The following is a 7,249-nucleotide window of genomic DNA, read 5'->3' on the forward strand; positions in this document are numbered from 1 at the left end:
AATACATACACTACACACAATATACATATCGCACTCACTCACTGCAAGAAACACACACACACACACACACACACACACACACACACACACACACACTGTACGCAGTGAGGACAGTGTGTCCACTGCACATACAGTAACCACAAAACTGCAGCCCAACCTGGGGGCACCAATACATGAGGAAAGACAAAAGACACTATGCTAGGACACTGCTTCCCTGATTATACACATCCCAGAATAATTCCTTGCTTTCTGCATCTTCCAATCCCCTCCTGTCCTGACACCTGACTTTTGGTATCTTCGAACTTTCTGCATTTGCTCTGTGTGATCATGTGGGCATAAGAGAATGCTGGCCAAGGAGCAATTACTATGAACGACCAAGTTGCATTTGAAAAGAGGGATTTTGCCGGGTGTGGTAGCACACACCATTAATCTCAGCACTCAAGAGGCAGAGGCAGGTGAATCTGTGAGTTCAAAGCCAGCCTAGTCTTCATATTGAGTTCCAGGCCAGCTGGTGCTACAGGGAGACCTTGGCTCAAAAAAGAACCCCCCAAAAAGAGGGATTCTGAAGGTGCAGCAAAGTCTTGGGTGAACAAGGCTTCTTCACAACTAGACACTCAGAGTAGGTGTCTGGCTTCCCAAAAGGGTAATAACCATATACATCAAGTCCAGGCATCAAAACTACCTTCCAGGTCCCCTTGGAGGATGGGAAAACCTAAGTGCTCAGAGTCACAGAGTCTACCTAAAATTAGAGGGTGAAGAATGAAGCTGAATGCCAGCCGCACCAGCAAATTCTTCCCAGTGCATCTCATTTTTAAATGGAGTAATTTCTTCTTTCAGAAATTCCCAAACTGGCTTTGAACTTCCTAAATAAAAGCACACTGCCACTCACAGGCTTCACTGCTTTAAATGGGATAGAATGAGAACACAAAACAGACCTATTCTGAGCACCAAGACAAGACTGTGGACCACTTTCTCTTCACAGCTCAGTTTCAATGGATGTGATAAACCTATGGCAATGATGCAGTCCCGTCTCCAACTGAACCTGGACCTCCTGGGCGGACCATCCTGACATCTCAGTGTCTGCTGGACACTCTGGGACCACAACCCCATTGACACTGTGTACACCAAAGTTTCCCTCACAGTCTAGGGCCTCTGTCTTTGCTGTAACTAATTCTCCCTCTAACCCTTGTTCCTCTAGGACCAATGTCCTCAACTCAGCCCAGCTGCAAGGTGCAGCTGGTTCTGTCACTGCTCATGTTGTAATTTCTTTCTAAAATTTTTATTACATAGGAGCTAGGCATGGTGGTGCACACCCTTAGCCCCAGCACTTGGGAGGCAGAAGCAGGCGGATCTTTGTGAGTTCAAGGCCAGCCTGGCCTCCATAGTGAATCTAGGCCAGCTGTGGCTACAAGGAGACCCTGTCTCAAAAAGACCAAAAAAAATTTTTTATTACATCTATTTTTGAGAGTGCACTCACACACACGTGTGTGTGTGCACATGCATGTGTGCCTACATGAGTTCATGCACAAGCCAGAATACATATGTGGAGGTCAGAGGATAATCTGCAGGAGTTGATTTTCTCCTTCTACCATGTGGGTCCAGGAAATTCAACTTAAGCTATCAGGCTTGGCAAGGACGCACCCTTACCAGCTAAGCCATCTCACCAGCCCTTCACTTTACTTATTTTTTTAAAAAACATTTTATCATTTTTTTTTTTGGTCTTTTTGAGACAGGGTCTCCCTGTAGCCCCAGCTGTCCTGTCCTGGACTCACTATGCAGACCAGGCTGGCCTTGAACTCACAGAGAGCAGCCTGCTTCTGCCTCCCCAGTGCTGGGATTAAAGGCGTGCACCACAGCACCCAGCTACTTTACCTATTTTTTTTTTTTGTCTTTTTTTGAGACAGGGTCTCCTTGTAGCCCCAGCTGTCCTGGAACTCACTATGTAGACCAGGCTGGCCTCTAACTCACAAAGATCCGCCTGCCTCTGCCTCCCAAATGCTGGGATTAAAGGCATGCACCACCACGCCTGGCTAACTTTACCTTTTTTTAAAATATTTTATTTTGTATTTTATGAGTGTATTGCCTGCATGTGTTTAAGTACACCCTTGTTGTACAATGGCTGCAGAAGTCAGAAGATGTCAGATCCCCTGGAACTGTAGTTATGGACAGGTGTTAGCCGCCATGTGGGAGTGAACCCAGGTCCTCTGCAAGAGCAGTCAGTGCTCTTAACCACTGAGCAATCTCTCCAGCCCCTTCATTTCTTAACCTCTACTGAGCAGGTGCCTGTGGTTAACCATGTGTTATAGGAGCTGTTTCTAGAAAGCCTGTTTATCTGGCTGTGATCCCACAGCCCAGAAACCTGACTGGGTCTTCAAGCTTCTTCAGAACTCAACAGTATGCCATCTGTGCAACCAACTCTTGGTGGGCTTACCTCAAGAAAATCAGGGAGTTGGTGACTCAGCACCTAAGACAGGGAGGTGCTATGTCAGGGTAAACTTAATGTTCCTCCACCCAATGAAGAGCCAGTGCTTTGCTCTTAGAACCCAGGCAGATACATTAGTGAACATAAATTTTAAAAAGAAAAAGGAAAGTAAGAGAAACTCAGTACACCACCTGCGCACTGAACACACTCCAACGGGGCAGCTACAGAATCGTATCACTGCTTTCCGAAAGGAGAGGTCTTCCCATGTCAAACCACAGGAAGGGATTATGTGTTGAAGATACAAAAGATAAAATATGTACTTAATCACTCACTCCTCTCACCCAACATGATCATTTTCAACCCAAATTTGCCTGCTCTCACTAGCAATCCACTGTCAATGAAGCAAAGTAAGATTCGGGTCACTGAGTGCCGGTTCTGGGAATGGAGTGCTGGAGGCTGTTTCCTCAGGTCACCTGTAGAAACCCCAAGACCCCTTCCCTACACACTGATGTTTCTCACCAGTATTTATGGTCACATCAGTAGTCTCTGTGTGCCTCTGACACCCACCATAAAATGAGCTTTTTTTTTTTTTTTTTTTTTTTTTTTTTTTTTTGAGACAGGGTCTCCCTGTAACCTCAGCCGACCTGGAACTCACTATGTAGACCAGACTAGCCTTAATCTCACAGAGATCCACCTGCCTCTGCCTCCCGACTGCTGGGATTAAAGCCCTGTGCTGCCACGCCAGGCTATAACACTGGCCTTCTGTCCCTGAACCTTACCTAAAGTCTGGTTCACAGCAGGATCTGAATGTCAAAGAACAATCATAAGAAACCTTAGGGCTAGGCATGGCAACACACACTTGAAATCCCAATGCTCAGGAGGCAAAGGATCTTGAATTCAAGATCAGTGTGGGCTATATAGCAAGACCTTGTCTCAAAAACTGAAAAAAAGAAAAAAAGGAACGAAATAAGGAAGGCCAGAATGTAACACAATTCAGAAAACGCATCTGTCAAAACCCAAAAACCTGTGTGCTGCTAAAAAACATACTGATGTTTTCTAACTTCCTACTCTGAAATAACTAGGTTAGTAATTTTTTACTCCAAATGTTTTAAAATACTTAGTAATTTTAAAATCTAAAGCAAAGCTAAATGGCACTGCTGAAATTCAACTATTCAACTGAAAATCTTGTATAAACTATACTTAAGTCAAATGTGACTTATCTTGCTTTCTTTCAGCCTTTAATAGAACAGTCTGTCAGTAAGTGTTCCTTCTTGGCCAGGTGTGGTAGTGCATCCCTTCAATCCCAGCACTTGGGAGGCAGAGCAGGCAGATCTCTGTGAGATCATCTACATAGCAAGTTTCAAGACAGATGGGGCTATAGGATACTCTGTCTCTAAAAGACCAAATAACCACTGGAGAGATGGCTCAGTGGTTAAGAGCACTTACTGCTCTTGCAGAGGACTGGGGTTTGATTCCCAGCACCCACATGGCGCTAACAACTGTCTGTAACTCCAGTTCCAGGGGATCCAGTACCTTCTTCTAACCTCCTAGGGTATTGCCCGACACAGGTGCACTTACACCCATGCAGGTAATACACTCATACACATAAAAATAACAAATAAAGGCTGGGCGTGGTGGCGCACACCTTTAATCCCAGAGGCAGAGGCAGGTGGATCTTTGTGAGTTCACAGCCAGCCTGGTCTCCATAGCGAATCCAGGCCAGCTGCGGCTACAGGGAGACCCTGTCTCAAAAAGACCAAATAATAATAATAATAATAATAATAATAATAATAATAATAATAATTTAAAAAAATATTATTATTAAAAAGACCAAATAAAATAATGAAAAAAGAAAGTGTTCTTTTTTCCAACTACAAACAATGCCACTACACATTGTACTATCACTAGCAAACCGAAGCACAAGCCTGATTGGGTGTTTAAGCAAGAACTGCAGAAAGTCAGTTTGATGATGTATACCTGTGATCTAGAACTTGGGAGGTAGAAACAAGGAGGATCAGTAGTTCATGAGTATCTTCAGCTACATAATGAGTTTGAGGCTAGTCTGAACTACAAGAAACCCTGTTTTATTGTTTTGTTGTTTTTAAGGGGGAAAAAAAAAAAGAGCTGGGTACTGTGGTGCATGCCTTTAAATCCCAGCACTCAGGAGGCAGAGGCAGGTGGATCTCTGTGAGTTTGAGGCCAGCTTGGCCTACATAGCAAGTTTCAGGCCAGTTGGGGCTATAGGGAGACCCTGTCTCAAAAAAGAACAGAAGGTCAGATCAGGTGTGGTGGCACACGGTTGTAATCCCAGCACTTGGGATATTGAAAGACAATTGCCATGAGTTTGAGGCCAGCCTGAGCTATACAGTAAGAGCCTATGTCAAAAAAGAAGAGAGAGAGGAAGGAGGAGGAGGGGTTGGGGAGAATGGAGCTAACCCCATCAACTCCATGGTCTTGGAACCCAGCACTTGGCACAAGTTCATGGCCAAAACTAGCCATGCCAAAGCCAGAGTAGCAACCAGAAGACTGGATCAAATCAACAGTGTTTCAAAGACTTGTCTTGTGGTCTTGCTATTTTCCCTAATCTGTTTATTCTTACAGGTCAGGCCATTTAGCAAATTCTAGGGACAAGAATTTTCCCCCATCCCCAGCCAGGGGATATACTCATAGGGGGAATTCTTAACACTCTACCATCACTCTAGAGAATTTAAAGTAAAATACATTTTCAAAGCACAGAAAATATTACATTTTTTATGAAACTTAGACAAGAAAACAGTTCCTGAAATAAAGTTGCCCAGGGCAGATGCTGTGACCTGGTGTGAGGATGAGAGGGTAGTAGTTTCTATAACTTTCTTCTCACCAACAGCCAGGAGGGTGCCTAAGCACAAAGAGTGACTACACTGCAAGGAATTAACTCAGGTTCAGAGGTTTGTGGCACTGTTCTGAACCCTGTACTCTATATGGGTCTCTTCAGTTCTCAAAGGTTGGTCTAAGACCTCATGGAGAATAGCAGCGCCCCAGAAACCAGACCACAGGGACAGAGTGGCCCAATTTCCTTTAATTTGAACCCCCCCACACATAAAGAAAAAGTTGAGAAGTTCACTGTTAATTCAACTTGGCAGTGTATGTATATAAGACATCTTCTGGCTGTCCATACTTCAGGTCTTTGGAGAACTTTCTCAGTTCATGGTGGTTATGTCCTGGTTTCTCTGTTACTGTGTGACCAAGGGGCATGGGAAGTCAGTTGCAATGAGCTGGTCTGACCCTGTTATGACTGATGTAGGGTACCAAGCAACACTAGTGGTCTTGGTAACAGATGACTAGTCAGAAAGAAGTGAGACTGGGGTTGGGCAAGGACAACGGAACCTGAACAGAAACTACCAAAGAATTCTTACATTCAAGGTAGTGTCAGTGAGAAGCTTAATTAAGTGATGTCCTTAGGCAGGCCTGAGGCAAAACTGGATTTTGGATTTATAGACACCCAAAGCGATTTCTTCCCACTATCAGAGGAAACTCAATAATCACCAATCTGGTTTCCCTTCAGTAAAAGATATGAGACTAATTACAAGCTTTTCAAGAGACAGTGCTAAATTTCTCATATAAGCAGTGGCTTCTGCCTACTACTCTTTTCTGTTATAATTCGGTAGATGCGTCCTAAAGTTTTCAGTTCAGAATATCTAATACTATCACAAAATATACCACGGTGGAGGAATTCTATGATACACTGTTTGAGTATTCACGTGTAAACCCCTTCTACAAATTTCCTTTCGGTGAACAAACTATTCTCTCGCTGAGTAGAAACACTGCCTTGCACAGGCAAGGAGAGGGCCAGCAACAAGCGGAATGTGCCAATCTGCACCCAAACGGAAAGTTAGCCTAGAGGATGGACCCAACCCAGGAGGTTCGACAACCACTCAAAACTGTTCGGCAGACAGGTGTTTCAGCCCAGGCTGTTCACAGAAAAGGTTTCTTAATTAGCATTTCTTTAAACACGCTGATAACAATCTTGACACTTTCGCTAAATGCATCGCTGAGATTGTAGCGCAGAAAGCGGGAGGAAACACTAAGAATTTCAAACTTTCTTCTGTTTATATTTCTTTGGGTAAGGAATGATCTGTTCTTCGCCCCATTTAGTTTGTTCCCAGGCTCCCCAGTCCTCCCCATTGTGTGTGGCTCGTTTCGCCTACAAATAGTGAAAATGTTAGTCGGATTCGGGTTTCCCCAACTAGCCAGATCGCTCTCCGTGGTGTAGAAAATTCCCCGTTTACCTTAGGGATTGACTTGTCAGACACTGACTTTCGCTACCCTGTGAAACTGACATGTCTATTTACTGGGAAACAAAGACACGGCTCGCAGCGGACCCCGCTTCCTCTGGCGCCCCGAGCGCTCCTCGCCCCGGGTACTCTCTGCGCTCCCCTCGCCACTGCACAGGGAGGGCCCCGCACCCCAGTCCAGCCAGTGCTTAAAATGCAGATCCGACCGGCGTCCAGCTTCTGGGGAGACAATGACCCCTAAGGACCCTCAGGGCGCGTCCTCCCTCCCGCGCCCACCTCCTGCAGTTCCGACTCTTGGCAAACTCCGCGCGGGCGGGTCCGGGTGCGGCTCCACTGCGCGGGCGGGGGGCGCGCGGGGAGGCGCGGGCGGGGGGCACAGAGACGCCCCCAGGCTGCCTCCTGGGGCCGGGCGTTGACGCAGCAGAAATTACCAGCTGGAAAATTCCCCTCTCGGAGGTGACGCGCAGAGACCTTGGTGTGGGCAGCTGCGGCCGGAGGTGCGGGGGCCAAGGACTCCGCAGCCCGGCGCCGCCACCGCCTCCTCCCTCAGCCT

The 7,249-nt window shown here is 46.0% G+C and overlaps 1 protein-coding gene across 2 annotated transcripts in view; it reads right to left on the reverse strand.

Moving 5' to 3' along the window:
• Zbtb46 (zinc finger and BTB domain containing 46) overlaps positions 1-7,249 on the reverse strand; it is a 70,511-nt gene that overhangs the window by 62,348 nt on the left and 914 nt on the right. Inside the window, exon 1 of one of the 2 annotated variants that reach the window (XM_029568434.1) lies at positions 6,973-7,242. The exons of the other annotated variant lie outside the window; for it this stretch is intronic. The gene's annotated coding sequence lies outside the window, so the exon portion shown is untranslated. Of the gene's footprint in view, positions 1-6,972; positions 7,243-7,249 lie in introns of those variants that run through there. 2 annotated transcript variants of the gene reach the window in all.

The sequence above is a fragment of the Nannospalax galili genome, unplaced genomic scaffold, assembly GCF_000622305.1.
Source record: "Nannospalax galili isolate Female #2095 unplaced genomic scaffold, S.galili_v1.0 scaffold160, whole genome shotgun sequence".
NCBI classification, from domain to species: domain Eukaryota; kingdom Metazoa; phylum Chordata; class Mammalia; order Rodentia; family Spalacidae; genus Nannospalax; species Nannospalax galili.